The 16,758-nt window shown below is 38.4% G+C and overlaps 1 long non-coding RNA gene across 1 annotated transcript in view; it reads left to right on the top strand.

The window, feature by feature from the left end:
• The first annotated feature begins 7,305 nt into the window (after positions 1–7,305).
• The window catches only part of LOC106034906 (uncharacterized), a 32,644-nt gene continuing 23,191 nt past the window's right edge, over positions 7,306–16,758 (top strand). Inside the window, exons 1-2 of the long non-coding RNA XR_001206402.3 lie at positions 7,306–7,444; positions 10,841–10,879. This is a non-coding gene — a long non-coding RNA (uncharacterized lncRNA). The remainder of the gene's footprint in view (positions 7,445–10,840; positions 10,880–16,758) is intronic.

Here is a 16,758-nt window from a genome sequence, read left to right as displayed (position 1 = left end):
TGACAGATTTTACAGTATAATCTGGTAGGCACAGCAGCCTTTTAGAAGAATGAATCATTAACCTACCAGCTATGTTTAAGTAAAAAGAACAGACAACAAGAAAGGGGGAGAAAGGGAGAGGGAGAGAGATTGGTTTTGTTCTTGATTTAACACACAGCTGTGATCCACCCACCTCCAAAATGTATTGCTGTAGCAGAAATAAACCTCCCTATAAGCAGGGCAGAAAAAAGGGGCAATACAGAAGAACTTGAGGATCACAGAGAGAGAGGGAAGGAAAAATGACTTTAAAATTTTTCCCTTCTCCTTTGCTACATTTTTGAAATGGAATAGATACTTTTATCTTGTTGCTGTGCTGGTGTAAAGAGACAGAACAGAAGGAAGGTATGTTGAGAAAACCAATGCCTCCCATTTGACCAACTGGAAAAATAAAAATAAAATAAAAAATAAAATAAAAAATAAAGAGAAGAAGAAATACAGATGTACTATTTTTCCCTGTATTCAAGTCAAGCAGTTTAGAAGAAACTCCCATTCTGTTACAACACTGGGTCATTTTTGTTTAGAGGATAACTAGATTGCAGCTAGCATTGATATATTAATCAATTTGCAGGGGGAGAGCTTCTGAGACAACTTCTCATTTATACTGCTGTCCCTTTTGTATCATGTTGGGCAGGTTAAATGTAATTTACATCCTTACTTAAGTTTATTTTACGTTATTATGTTATTAGTATAAATACAAATCTGTCCCTCTGCTCTCAAACTACTCCTGAAGATAGCTTAAATAATATAGACCCAAATATAAAACTAATACTACTCACTTGTTACCTCCTTTGTCTTAATAGTACAAATTTTGCTCTCATTCATATGGTCGTAAATGTGCACGTACATCTATGGACATTACAGGTACATAGGTCCTAACACAGAAGAATTTAGGTTAGCATGGCTATAATTACTATATTTCTGTCTCTTCATTATGTGTACACAGGTAGCTTTCCTTCTCATTGATTACAAGAAAGATGCTAGACTGATCTCTTATTACCTTTAATGCTTTAATTGTGAGTTACATTTTCAAATTTGACCCCTTAGCAAGACAGCTTGGAGAAAAATAAATGTTTAAACTTGTAATTAGAGGCAGTATAGTCTTAGAAAATTTATTTTCTGGTGCATGATTTAAATCTTTTTTGCAACATGGACTCATGCTGGCCAGTTGTTCACTGCAGTTGGTATTCCCAAATGCATACGTAACCTATGCAATCAGCAATTTTCTCAGCCATTACCTGGAAATTGCTTTATACATCTGAATCACCAGAAATTATTAAACTAGATCAAAGTAGGCTGACAGTGAGGTTATCCAGTTGGGTGGCTATTGTCATGTGTCCTAATATCATTTGATGATGAACTGATAGACTATATCACCGTGACAGAATGCAGCAAAAGGAAATATATATTTGAAGGGAGTTCACATCACCAGAAAAACTTGGGGATGGCCAACTGCATGTCTATATATGGGGCTATCTTTAGAGACATCAATAGTGTATCCATGGCCATTTATAAATGCCATACTGCTGACCTGCCTACAATGGAGGACCGTCATCAGTTGGGCTTTCCATTAGCTCAACGGAATGCGTGATAGCTCTTTATTCTATTCTTCATTCAAACTAAGTCATTTGTAAACACGAAGCAAACTCATAGCTGATGGCATTTTACTTTTCATAATGCAAAGACCAAAGTGTTATTTAATCCTTCCAGTCGATTTACTATATGAGGCATCTCTTCTGTTGCTAATGGTAGGAACTCAGAATTTTGGGGGTTTCTCCCCTTATTCCAGAATGCAGACTGGTTTATTTCCCTGTACTTATGGCTTCTCTTGTAACAACAAATGTGAAGCTATAAATGAATCAATTCATGACATTAGAAGCCTTTCACAAGGGACATCCATGCTTCTATCTTCCTTTCCTCCTTCAAGCCATCGCTACATATAAGGAAGAAAATGACAGTACAATCCCTTCCTTTAATTCTTCACAAAACTTTTCTTTTTTCCTTCTGCTTTCACACTTGCACTTCTGACACACTTTGCTAATCTTCTTTTTACCCTTACTTTCTCAAGTGAATCTGCTGAAAATACATAACATTTCTTCTTCCAGGCAATATTTACTTGAATTATGTCATATACTCTATATTAAGATTTTTCTTTCAGAAAAAGAAAACATTGTCCTGAACTATGTGCATGTAGGTAAGACACCTTTGCTTTTCATAGCTTACTTTTTCTTTTTCATAGCTTAGATTTACCTCTTTCTGTATTATTTTTATTTTGATGTTTCTTTTTATTAGGGTTTTTAATGTATTTGTCAAGCATGGCTGTGGTTTTCTCTGTAAGCCTTTAACATATAAGTGAAGATTTTTATACAACAAATAAGAATTACTTAATTAAACAAAATAAAAGGAAAAAAAAATCCAAAAGATTAAGGTGGGTTTAAAAGCTAAAATTTACCTATAAACACAGTCTAGTACTTAAACAAGCACATAGCTTTAACTATATGAATAATCCTGCTGAAATCTAGGACAGGGAACTGTATTTAGAACAGTTTTTAAACACTCTTCTGACCAACTGGGGTTGTAACAAATTTTGCGTTCAAGCAGAACACGATTATCAACCATGGAAAAAAAAAAAGAAAAAAAGTTGGCTACATGCTTGTCCCAGGTTGCCTGTAGAGTGATTTTATTTCTGATGCCTTCCCTCAGCTGGACAAACTGTTGTCAAAGCATGCTAATATAGCAGCAGTTTGCCTGGCACCCAGGCTTTGTGGGAACAACCATTTCTGAACGCTAGAGCAAAGGCTGATCTGCTTTTGCTTTCCTTGTGGGCAAGACCTAAAGTGCTAGAAAACAGAGGTACCTTTGTTCTTGAGGTTCACAGGAGAACACAGCTAACCTCATCCAGGCTGCTTTCTTACCTTCCTTTTCCTCCAGAAGTAAATCAAAACCGACAGAGTAAGGAAAAGATTAACACATTTGGAGTTTGGGAACAGAAAGACTGACTCATTCTTGTTTATGATGCTTGCGTGGTTTGTGATTTGGAACAAAAGAAAAGTATCTAGCTAGATTTCTCAAGCACATGCCAAGCATAAAGTTTTGCCACGTTTCAACCTTCCTTGTGACATCATCTGAAAGGCTGTGTAATTCCCTGCAGCAAAATATCCACAGAGGTCATGGCAGCTTGCTTAAGCAGCTGAAATCTGTTTGCTGTCCTCTATACACTTGCATTTGGAGGAGAGTTTATGATAATTATCTAATTAAGGTATGGAAAAGTTCACAGACTGTTCATAAATAAACAAGGAAGCTGGCTAGAGAGATTAAAACAGAGGTGTGATCTAGTGGCAAAATAAAATTTAAGAATGAGCTTTCTTTAGATTTTAGACCCCATGGTTGTTTCCTTTACCTTCCTTCCAGAAGAACTTGTGATCTCAAAACCTAACAAAAAATAATCAGATCACTTTACCTCCTCCAATATCATGTAATCATAAACCATCTGTCAAAAATACCATCTTAATGCTACACAGGTTTACTTGATCCCTGCGTGTTCAAATATATTCATATATTTCTTCACATCCCATTTCAGTTATCTTGTGGATGTAGCTTCACTGTTTTCATCTTGTGGAACAACAGAGTTGTTGATATAATACCAATTCAAACTTTTATCATACTGATAATTCATATATCTGGCAGAACACCTTTTAGCTTTCAGATTTTAAACCAAATGTAATAAATGGTATGTTTTCCTGAGAGGGAAGCATTGAATCCAGCCATTTCCTATTTGCTTTATTTCCTATTTGCTTTATTCTGTGCCATCTCTTCATTTTTCTTTTGATTTAAAGAAAGACTGCAATAGCACAAACTAATGTAAATTCTGCTTTCGTTTGATAAATTCAGTAATCCTCCATTTTCACTGATTTAAACTTCCAGACTGCAGATCTGCAGACTTCAAACTAAAGAAAAAAAAACAAACCTTATGTTTTTATCAGTTGGGCCTTGTCTTTTCTCTATCATTTAGCATTGCAATGCCACGTGATTATAAGCACTGCTAGTTTTACTCTAGGTTTTAAAAACAAGTCAAAACACCAGTCTTGGGGAATCACTGGTAAAGGACTATAAACTAAAGTTGGTTTTAACACCAATGTACTTTTGTACAATGTGCAGTAATTTTGTTTTCAGGATTTTTTTTTCTGTTTCAATGAACTCAGTTCTGTTCAATATATACTTCGGTCAACACTGAGAAACCAATCAGAAACTTAAAAAAAAAAAAAGGGCTTGTTTTGTCTTTCAACTCTGATGTACATAGTAGATTTAAAAGCTTGAGCTCTACCAGTTTGAAGGCTTTGATGGATATTATGAACAGGAACAGTTAGCTTAAGTATGTCATTACACTATTTCTTTTATTTAATATCCTTGTTTTAAATGAAAAAAATCTGTTCAAGTGAATTTAGTTTTTCACTCTGCATGCTCATCAAGTTTAAGATAGATTTGCTTAGTGAGAACTATTTTAAAATTATTTTTCCCTACAGTAGTAAAGATGTTGCAAGTTCTACAGAAATAAATTATAACACAACCAAAATAAAAGTTTTATTCACCTAATAAAAAGGAGGTACTGCACTCACCACATTCTAGTATTATATAAAGGTTAAAAAAAATAATAATCTTAAATTATATTAAACTAAAAAGCTGACAAGAAAATGGGTAAAGATATAATGCATCTTTCTGATAAGTGACAAACACACGAAGTGGGCAACTTACTGTGAAGTAAGCCACATATTTTACTGCTTACCAACCAACAAAAGTCAAGCTTTCTAAAGGGGGAAAAAAAGGACAAATGCAAACAAAAGTAACAGCCAACTTAAACCAAGTTAACCTTCTTGATGATTTAAATCCTATTTAAAATAAACATTTCAAGTCCTCAGGAATTAAATCAAATCAGTGAAAGTCTGGGGTTTGTACGGGCTTTTCACATGTATCACAGAAAGAACCTGGCACATGACTGCAATACCAGTAGTAGTTGATCATGCTTGTTCTTACTTTGGATCTCTTTCCTGGTAATCAAGCCTGACAGATACCCCTTCTCCATGCTTTAGCTCTGGCTCACAGCTGGATTTTACCCATAACATTCAAGGAATTCACAACACCCGAGATTTGCAAACCACGACGTACATAAATGCTGGCCAAGTTGATAGTAACAGTTTGTAGACCACTTCAGGGTTATCCCTGGTACATGGCTGTGAGCAGCACTGCTACCATGGCTGCTGGTACCCAGAGAGATGCCTGCCACATTCTCCAACCACAGCCAGATGACGGTGACCACCCTGCAGCCCTCAGAGCAGAAGGAGCCAACAACATGTTCTGTCAGGGTCTGCAGTGACCAGTCTTGTGAAGACAACCATGAACTTCAGGTTCAGAGCTGTCATCTGGTCCCCTCATACTCCTTACAACAAGGGCCCCGCCCAGGACTTCCTCATAACTGGATGGCAATAAGCATCACAGAAAAGCACCAATAGGCTTTTGGTATGACAACAACTCTCACCAATATTTTCCCTTTCTCAGATGTTTCTTTCTCAGAAGTTTGGAGATAAGAACATCCCCTAGTTTTGTACCCCTCTTTCCCTTCTGGCCAGCTGCTGTGCTGCAGGTATAATTTCTCTGGCAAGGAGCACAAGCCATATACAACAAGTATATAAACAAGTAATAAAGTTCAGCCCATGTTTGCTCTGGGGAACATAATGAGGCAATTGCTTCAATAGTCTAAATATGTAACCTGCAACATAGTGATGATGACTCATTTGGCATTTTCTTTTTACTAGAAACCCACCAATTCCAACTGCTAACTCACTGTCTGTGTTGCTGGGATCGAAACCTGTATGAATGAAACACAGTTCAGACCTCACAAAAGCCTTCAGTCAGGGGGGCAGCCTTGATAGCTGGTCTCACAATAGAAGAAATCTGTCTGGTTTTATTTCTGGTAAGTCACTTTTTGAGAAATTGGGTCTATAAAACTGCAGGGCATGAAACAATGATAATAAATGCATAGAAGCTTTCATATTTATTAATTGCACATATTATAAGATGGAAACCAGCCAGAGTAGTTTTCTAAATTGGGATCAAGATTTTTTAAAGCAGAAGCTCTTTTAGCTATAGATTCTCACACAAAGCCCACCAGTGAGGTTTCTGAGTATCGAGAGACTGTGAATTGTATTAGTATCTAAGATCAGTTAAACCAGACTATCATGTGAAGCACATAGCTCCTTAAAATTACCTTGTTCATATCTCCCAAGATAGATATTAAAAAACAAGAAGTGACACTTCCTAAAGTCTTGTCCCAAACTAGTCAGTGAGAAGTGACTTCTAGACATTACCTTCTCAGAAATTGCTTACATGTTTCTGTTTACTGATATAAAACCTGGATAATAGGTGGCAACAAGCTGCTGTTATTCCTAGCTCAAAAAAAGCAGAAACTCAGGTGCAGAAAGTTGATTTTTTTTTTCTTCAGACCTCACAAAGGACCTGGGAACAAAACCCCTATCTCTAGCCTCCATCCATTTTCCAGAAATGGGAGATGTTAATGTGATACCTGTGATGTTCTCCTTAGAGTGGGGAGAACCCACTCCCGCTCCCACCCTATTTTCTTGATATTTCTACTTTGATCTTTCTTGTCAAATCACCTCTTGGTGCTGTCAACAGTACATTGAAAAAACAAAATGTGTAAGATAGCCAGGCCATATAGCAGGTAAAATAAAACATAAAAAAATAAAAAAAGAACAGTTTAAGGATTCATGCAAATACTAAAACATACCTCATATATTTGACCTGGTGTTTTTGTGTTGCATTGTTCAGCAGTATTTCATTGTTTCCTACAAAACTATAAAGGATACCTAAAGGATACCTATTTTTTTTCCCCCCAGTAATCAGTCACAACAGACATTTAGACACATGCAGAGTAAGATCTCCCCACGTTTTCTTTTGACATTGCTTGAATCAGGCTCTATGCTAAAAGAAAACATTTTCCTACACTACTTCCCTGTATTTTAAAATGAATGTCATCCAAATGGCGTTGCCATTTGAACACTGCAATGAAAATTCATTGCATGCTCACAGAGCAGTGTGGGAATCTCTAAAATTGTCCCCCGCAGGTCTGAATGCAGCTCCCGCAGGTTCACTTGAGCTTCATTTCGCTAATCACACAGGGACAGTTATTTTTTGTTCTCACTCAGCTCCTCTTTCACATGCGGGCGCACACACGCCACACACTCTCAGGCTGAGTCTCTCCCACTCCGTGGCACTTAAGTCCAGATTAGCTCTGACCATTCCCGCACGCAAGCAGAGAGCGAGCGGCACAGCACCCCAGTGCCTAAGACCTTAGGTGTGTCGTTTGCTTCGAGCCAATTCACTCACGTTTGAAATGGTAAGATTGATTTTTATCCTGCATTTCTGAGTTTGTTTAACTGATTTCAGAAGCTGCCACAGAGGTGGGGGCAGAGATCGTCTTCAAGGTTGCTGTCATCTGGAATTTTATGTACTTCATTTTCTTTCACTCTGTATGCCTGTCACATCGGCTTAACTGTGAGTAGCGTACTAGCCAGTACCTCTGGCATACTGCTGTATATTAATAGAATATTGATATAGCCCAAATACTGTTGTGGGATTCATCATTTGGTAAATTCTCTGCCGTCTGCAGTTTTACAGAGCCATTTAATTAGCAATTTTACAACCTCCTATTCTCTCATTAAATTAATTAATAATTAAGTTCAAATATAGGCATCTTTAATGTCATAATTATATTTCAGTTTTATGGTCACCAGAGTTTAGCTCATTAGGCAAGGTAGTCATAAACCATAGCTCTATTTAGGGGCTGAGGCACTTCCATGCAGGTAGTCCACTTCTGCTGGGTATTGTTATCTTTCTCACTTGCTCCTCTCCCCCCACCTTTGCTTCTCCCGCTCCCCTCCCTCCCATTGCACTGTGCTAGCACTGGCGTTTTCCTGGGGCTGCCCTTTCTCATTCCTATGTAAGAATTAAAAAAATCCCTAGCACACACCCTTGTGGCCCCCCCATCACTATCTGCGGAGTGGCAACACTGGCCTGTTGTAGACACTGCTTCCTCGCAAGCCTCAGGGACCATCACCTTCAGCATTTGGCACCCAGCAGTGGTGCATTTTCCGTAGCATAGTGTCTGTGACATCGTACTCCTGCTTGACTGCATGATTTACCAAGGCACAGGACTTAGTAATGGCATTTCACACAGTCTGATATGTTGTGCATTGTTTTATATGGAGTGGATTTATTTCAGTCATTATCACTGATTAAACCAACTTAGTTGAAAAGGCAAAGCAAAACTTGACTTTGAAATTGTTCTTATTTAATTTTGTTTGTGCTCACATAACCCAGGACAGCACTAATTATCTCTTTAGTGTAGCTCATATTTCTAATGTAATTCATATGTAAAGTGTAATTTAATTCATATGGGAATGTTTGTGTTCCTTGCATATTCTCAGTAAAGAGCACAAACAGTGAATTAAAACTGTTTGGAAATGAAAACTTTATGTTGCCTTTTTTGAACTGTGTTTGATTTGTTTTGCCTTGTTGTTTCTCTCATGAATCTCAATTCAATTGGATGGCTACAGCCAATACACTCAGTCTGCTGTCTCCATATTCAAGCACCTTGCTCACTGGCCTGCTTTTCCTTCTCAGTTTGGGATAGGTGGGGTAGCTTTCTGCATGCTCACTACCTTTGGGGAAAGAAAAAAAAAAAAAAGAAAGGTTGTGCTATTACTATTATTAATAACGAATAATTATAGGGCAAGTCTGTATGACTACAGTGCCAACAACAATGGCATGGCACTATTTGTGCCACTTTGCTATGCAAACAAAATTGGAAGAGAGCACGGCAAGGCTTTAGGAGTGTTATTTCTGGTTCAACATATCTGACAATATTAGGTTAAAATTTTAAGGCCAAACTAATTTTTCCAGTATGAACTTTTACTTTTTTATTGCCTTTTTTAAATCATCACATTGCTCAACGCAGTATCACTGCCATCTGCAAAGAAATTCTGCTGCTGAGTCAAAACTAATTGTTATTGGTAAAGTGTAGGAATGTAAAAGTTTTTCCTGGACTGCTGAGTTTTTAGGGCATGTTTGCCTGCTGTATGTGGAAATAATGCTAAAGTACAAAACAACAAAAGAAGAACTAAAAGTAACAGCAAGTGCAACAAGCTGGGTGTCACCTCGAAGGTGAACATGAGAGCACCTAGAACTACTGGGAGCAGTGCCAGCAGCACCAATCAGCTGGTGCAGCAGAAATTGGGAAGCAAAGGACCTGATGAAAACAAGAAGGGTATAAAGGTCAAATGAAAGGATAGGTAACACTGAAGAGTTGGCAAGTTACTAAATGATGATGCAAATTACAGCCCTCTGTATGCCCCTCATATTTCATAGCCTCAACTCTACATACAACATCAGGGAGATGATAACTGCCTATTTCTCAAAAAGATCTGTGGCTGGCCCATGGAAAAAGAAGCCACCTGTGTTGTAAGGACTGAAGTCAAGCCCTGAGTCACTGCTTCGCCCTGGCAAAACACAACACAGGAGTCAATGTGCAGTGGTGCTCCCAAGTTTGCTGGGCATGGTGCAGGAGATTTGTGACACAATGATCCCGAGAACCCCTTCCAGTGGGCAACTGCTGCTCAGGGTGGTATGGAAAGCCCTCTGGGGAAACATCCTGAATTCCCTGCCATCCCCTCTGTCCCTCCTAGGTACAGCTGTAACCAAGAGAGAGGCAGGATTTGAAGACTCGTATCTGTGCATTGGTCCCTGCTGCTCTGTTGCCAGCTCTGGGACAGGGCATCATGGCTTTCCAATGGAAAGTGTTGCATGTACCAAGAAAAGAGGCAGAGGGGTCAGAGCAGTGAATGGGCACATGTACCTCATACCATCTCTCTGCTGTCCTCAGCATTACAAAAAGCGCTCACTGTTTTATAGCCATCTCATATTTCTCAAGCTTTTGGGACCTCCACCCCATCCAAAGAAGCTCCCTTTGGGAAGCCCCAGCACCATGGTGTTGTTTAGCAGAGCTGAGCAGAGGGCAGCCAAAGTGGGAAAGAGCCTTTGGCTGTGGCCACGCAGCCCCCTTCTTCCCTGCAGTGAGGTACCCTCTGGAGACGGATGCTGCCACATCTAGGGCATGCACTGGAGACATGCATGCACACACATCCACACTCCTACCTTATGACAGTACAAGAGCTGTCCAAAACTATTTTCAATAATTGATTTGCTGTTTAATTGAACATCATGACTGACTAACATAGCTCATTACTTTACTCATTAGTTAATTATCGGAGAAAGTAGGACAAGTCAATAAAATGGAAGGCTGTAAATTCCAATACTAATTAGCACCATTTCCTCAGAGACATATTTAAGGGCAGATTGGCTACCCGAACATCCCCGGACCTTGTAGATGAAGGAAAAGGGTAGACTTACCATAAATCTAGATTACCGGCAAGCAAGGCTCATCAGCAGTAAGTAGTCAAGTACACAGGTGCTGAGCTACTGCCAGGCACCCTGTTTGAACTGGCATATTGGAACGCAAGCAGCACTGGAATTCCTATTTTTACAAGAAAAGTGATGGGGGGGGTGGGGAGGAGGGAGGAGCAATGGAGGGAGCACTCACACACCAGAGAGGATGCATATTTGAAATAAATTATGCAAACCGAATTACTTTTGCAAAGCATGTTTGCTTTTCCTGAGCTCTCTCTGTTCCAGTCTCTCACATAAACTCACTTCCTCCTCTTTTTTTTTCCTCTAGTCCAAATCCAAGTCAAAAGTTCAGTGCATCTTTTCTGAGGTACGTACATTTTTTACACATGGATTCTAATTTATATGTGCTATTCTATGTTTTTTTAAAAAAAAAAAAACTCATTCAGTAATGGCAATTATATTCTCCTATTATTGTTAGTACATTCTGTATTATCTTAAAATAAGTTTGAAATACCATCTGAGGCAGAATTTAATAGCTCCAGCAGAGCTTTAATTAAGCCCCCCAAAAAGATTTAAAACAAATAAATATAAAGATAGACCCAAGGAAGTCTGGAGAAGAGGATGAACAAAGACTGTATATATGTTTCTTTTCATGGCCTATGATTTATATACACATGAACTTATATATATACAATTACATATACACTTAAATAAATGGCTATATATGTGTGTATATATAGAAATATATGCAGATGCATACATACATATCTACTGAAATATACAGAGTTCTTGTTGCTCACTTAGAGGAAATCAGCAAACCTTGAGTGCTGCACTTTAAAAGCCTCTAGGTCTTACTGGCTTCCTTTTAAAAAACAACAAGAGGGCTCAGAGTATGAAAACGCTCTGGTGATATACTACTACTATGCTGTTAAACAATTTGCCTAAACTAATGACAAACAATTTCCCATCACTGAGGGATAAGGAATGATTTGCTTTTTGAGTTTCTTTTGTTGAGACACATCTTGTATGTCTTCCTCTCTACAGCTATACACATTTGAAAAACTAATTTCCAGTTATGTGAATGAAAATGGAGATCAAAAGCATTACCTAAGATCAACTACGCAAATAAATCACCTTAATAATAGCTCTCAGTCTGGAGCTTTAAATATTTAGCATTTCTAAAAATATATTAATAGATTAATGTAACAAAAAAAAAAATCTATTACTTGACCTACTATATATTGTGCTTGCAGTTCTGATTTTTAAGCCACAAGCTTTGATTTATTTTCACGTGTTTTAAAAAAGCACTCTGCAAAAGTATTCTAAAGATTGCATGGATTTATTTATTTTTTAATCAGCAGTTTTGAGAATCCGGCCTCTGGTGCTAATAAAGTAAGACTGAAATTTAGGGCAGAAGGGGGAAATATGGTTGTTTTGCTTCTTATGGCTGTCTTTGCTTTTCTGTTTTGCTTAACAGACAGCTCCTCATAGAAATAATGCAAAGAAAAATCTCTAATGGTTTCAGTAAAACAGAACAAACCAAACAACAACAACAACAAAATAACCCACCTGTTACACTGTCATATTTCATTATCCAATGTTTGGGAGGGCATATTGTGATGTGACGTTCTCTAGGCATTAGTGAAGGAACAAAAAAATACCCATTATGTAAAACTGACCTGGGACAGAACTGAGAGAAAGAAATGTTCTCAAAGTGGAGTTGGTTCAGCATAGGTGTAGGTAAAAGGTGCACGCACCATACATGAGAAAATCATGCTTGTTAGCTTTTGGAAGTTACAAACAAAAACAATCAGAACAGCAGATGTGATTTCTCTCTTCTTTCCAGACAGCACTAAGCACTTTTTGATAGTGAGATATTTTTTTTTTAAATGATTCTGGTTAGGTTTTCAGAACTGAGGCAGGCTGGATCACTAGCTAGGCTTGAGTGCCTTGGCTACATAAATATAGGTAAGAGCCCCCAAACTGAGCAGCCAGCATGCTCCATCCACAAAGGTTCAACCTATGTGCTCAGCCATCTAATGAAGTCAGCGCTCCCAGACAAGCACCCCACCATGGCTTGGGTGCAGACATGATGAGGTCTCAGCTCCTTCCAGGCAGTCACACAGCCCAGCCACAATGGGAGCAGAGCAGGAGTGGCGAGCAGGGTGACGGTGACAGGCTCCCAGCACTTACACTCAGCTGCCTTCATAGCACAGCATGAAAGGATTATTATGGTATAAATAAATTTTATGGAAACGGGGAGGAGGCTGGTAGAGGACCCAACCATAAGCTTTGAGCCACAAATGGCTCTAAACTTTACACTGAGGCTCAACATTTGCAGTGCTTACATCTTACACTACTGCTTGTCGTACACAATGCAATGTACATACATAACGTAATGCAATTCTCATTTGCATGTTTAACTTCTTGTTTGTTTCTGTTATCAAACACTCCAAAATCGGAGGCAGAAGTTGATTATTGAGTGTGATACCTAGAACACTCTGTGCCAGACAATGTAAAACACACAGGCTGCAAGAGCTCTGGTGAATTTGCAGTGGTCCTCTTTTAGAGATGGGGCCCCCAGGCCCCTGCAGCCTTTAATCAGCTGTAACTGGAGTGAAGCTGTCAGCTCCTGCTTGTATTCTGTCAGCTTTAGTACCACTTAGAGCATCCCTGACAAACACACAGCGCACATTTAACAGTCAATCTGTGAGTGAGCATTTCATTTTGGAAGAAACTTTCTCAGGTTCCACTTCCTACAAGGGAAAACTTGTAAATTATTAGGGAGGAAAGGGGAGCAAAACATCCTTCAATCACACTCGCTTGTTTTATGGAGAAACCCACTTCTTATTTTTCCCTTAGCAGAATGATAGATTGGCTCAGTCCAAGGTGAAATCCCAGGCAGTGCAGGAGAGAGCAAGGACTATCATCATATGACAGTGACACCTCTCCTGCTCCATCAGCCAAACTGCGCTAGCCAAATCGTGAATTGCAGCAGCTCACTGCTATTGGTAGTATTGTCATATAAAGTGTGAAATATTTGCTCTGCTCTGGTGTGTTCATAAGTTTCCCATTAAGAATTCAAATATAAAGATCTTTTCCAGCTGCACAAATTTCCCTTAATACCTTTCCCCCACTCACTTCCATCTGGTATTGCCTCAATTGCATGGAGGTGTAACTGGTTGCCTGGGATAAGCAACCTGGAGCAAAGCTGCTCCTATGTTTTGAACATAGTGCATTTTAAAATAAGGCAACCTCCCACCCACACCCAAGAATTCTTTCTTACATACCAATTTTTTTAAAACTTTTTTCTTATCCATTTCCTTCCTGATATGTGGCTGCTTTGCTGCCTTTTTTTTTTTAATTTTTTTTAATGGGCACTTTATGGGCTAGGCCTATTATTCACTAATTAAAGGTCCTTCCTTATCCCTCTGGGAGTTTATAAATCTGAATATTACGTCTTCACAGAGCTCATTCCTATGACACCCCTGCTTTAAAAGCAACTGAATCTCATCTAATGGTGATAAAAATAAGGCCAGGGCATGCCTGGGCAGATTGGAAGGATAGTAGAGGAGGAAGGGACAAACACAGCTTCTTCACAAGTCAGAATGGTCTGCAACATTCAGTTTTCCCCCAATCCCTAGGGTAATGTCATTGCAAGAGGGAAATTATTGTAACATTACGACACTGAGCTCCAATAACTGCTCTGACCCCTGGGGATTTTGCTGTTTGCTGTCCCACAACATGGAAAATTCCCCGAATAGGCTCCTTCCCTAACCCCATTACAAACACAGTTTTCCCAAGGAGAGGACAAACTTCCTTGAGGTCGCTCTAGGAGTTAGAGTCCTCAAATGACAGTATTTTGAGCCTTTTTATTCCATTTTCGTAAAATGGAAATTAAAACACTTCTGGTCTCTCACAGGTCTCTTAAAGGAAGCTTATGACAACTGCATTCAGACATAAATTAGGAAATTAATTCTAAATTAATTAGAAATTAAATTAAACATTGAAGTAATTAATATTTGTGTGGCACCAATATGTAACTATTTACTACTACTGGTGTTACTGGTTTTGGCATTACAATTATTGTTTTATTTTTTTATTTTATTTTTTCATTAACGTAGCACTTAGAGGCCCTAGCCGGAAACAAGAAGGCTGTGGCACCAGGTACTGTAGGATGCAGAACAAAACAAGGTCCTTCCTTCAAAGGTTTATGGGGCAGTGACAACATCTGTGGAGGCAATTCTGGTCCTAGCAATACAGAGAGTTACCTAGTAAAGTTTGGAAGATTTTTTAAAGGAAAAAGTATTAATTCATATTGATTTTAGTTGGAGTTAGATACCTAACTTGCATTACAATCCAGGCCTGGATTAGGCAATTGCAGTTAATGACAAAGAACATTTACTGGCAGGCTCAGCAAACTGAAGTGCAAAAAGCAGCTTTAGAAAAAAAAAAATAATAAAAAAAAGCAGCAAAACCTTCTGCAGACTTAAATGTGGGAATGTTTCCAGTCATACTTCTGAAGAGAAAATGTTTCACACAAAGCCAGGGCTGCCCATCTTGCACAAGTCCAAGGAAATAGACCATGCCAAAAGGAGTCAACATAAAACCACACATCTCCATTTCACATGAAGACAGACAAATGAGGAAAGAAATAAATATTTGTCCATATATTTGAAAGGCCCTTCTTTCCTGCAGTTAACATTCATCAAATCTCACTGCCTCTCCCAGTCAATTCTCTCCTTCAATTAACCAATAAGTCAATTTGTCCCTTCCCCGTTGGAAAAAAATCCTCTCAGCAAAAACCCATCACTTCACTATCAGATTAATTAACCCTTCCTTCTTGCAGTGGAATCAATATACTCCTTCACTACATCTGTTTAACAACAAGCAGAACAGTGGAAAGAAACCTACCAAGGAAGCTTCTCTCCTTTTAATTGGCAGACTACATATGTATGGATGGCTCAACGGACATTTCTTCTGAGCATGCAAGCACAACAGCCACCTAAAACAATGCTGTAGAGAATCAGGTTTAAAGGTAACAAAGGATACAAACTGAGCTTTTATCAATACCATTACATCTGTTCTGATAATCACAGAAATAGTACTTTAAACCAGAAGGGCATGGAAAATTTCACTATACACAAGCTAACAGAAACTTGAGGATGCAGTAAGAGTGCACCATTTGTAGACAATATACAGATTATACAAAACATTCTATTCCACCAAGATATTCTGATTTAGTTAGGAAAAAATAAAAAAATTAAAAAATTAAAGTGCCCATACACAAAGCTCTAGACATCCTTATGTTGCAAATGAAGATGGTTATGCAGGGAAAAAAAAAAAAAATCAAACCCTGCACTCAAATAAAGAATGACTATAAAACAGGGTTAATTCATTCCACTTCAACAGAAACATTCAATAAAATTCAGTAAATTCAACATGTTTGCAAGTCAAAAATGTAATCAAATATGGTACTAAAAAACACAAGCTTAATAGGCGGTCACACCTGCTATTCAAAACATATACACAGGCAAACTCAAGAGACTGCCTCAGGATAGGCAAGCATCCATCCATCTGTGGGTGAAATGGTTACCATAAAACTAAGCAAAATGACAATGAACAGCAGATTAGGGCAAGAAATGAAAATTCTGAGTAGTTTAGATTACAAAAAATAATATAGATACCCAAACTGGTCAGGACACTGACTCCCGGAAAAGAAAGAACAAGGAGCAGAGCTGAGTTTCACCAGAAACTTTAGGAAAACTGCAATAAGCACTCCACATGGTAATTAGGAAATGAGCTTTGCACAATTGTATTTTGGGGGTTTTACCAAACATCTAGGTGTGTAAAGACCTGAAAGAAGAACTGCTAAACACAATGAAACGTCCACTTAATTCTTCTAAAAAGTTCTGCCGAGTGCCTTTTCACTTTGGTGGTGCTGTTTGTTTTTGTTGTGTTGTTTTTTTTTCCCACTTCTACTACTTTCTGTGGCAATGAGACTGAACACCAATTTTGTTTGTTACACCTGGACTGCATGACCAGGGTTGACACCAAATGTGTATCAAAGCAAAAGTGAAAATTACACCACTTTCTCTGTGAAACATGCAGGAAAACTTAAGATTTGTGAACATTTTCTTAAGTAGAGCACTATTTGAATATTTATGATTATTCATCCATAGAGTACTGAAGAGTTTAACATTATTATTATTAACCAGTCTGTTTCTTAACCTGTTTTGCCATTAA

Source organism: Anser cygnoides, chromosome 2, assembly GCF_040182565.1.
Source record: "Anser cygnoides isolate HZ-2024a breed goose chromosome 2, Taihu_goose_T2T_genome, whole genome shotgun sequence".
NCBI classification, from domain to species: domain Eukaryota; kingdom Metazoa; phylum Chordata; class Aves; order Anseriformes; family Anatidae; genus Anser; species Anser cygnoides.
This window is presented reverse-complemented; position numbering and strand designations above follow the sequence as displayed.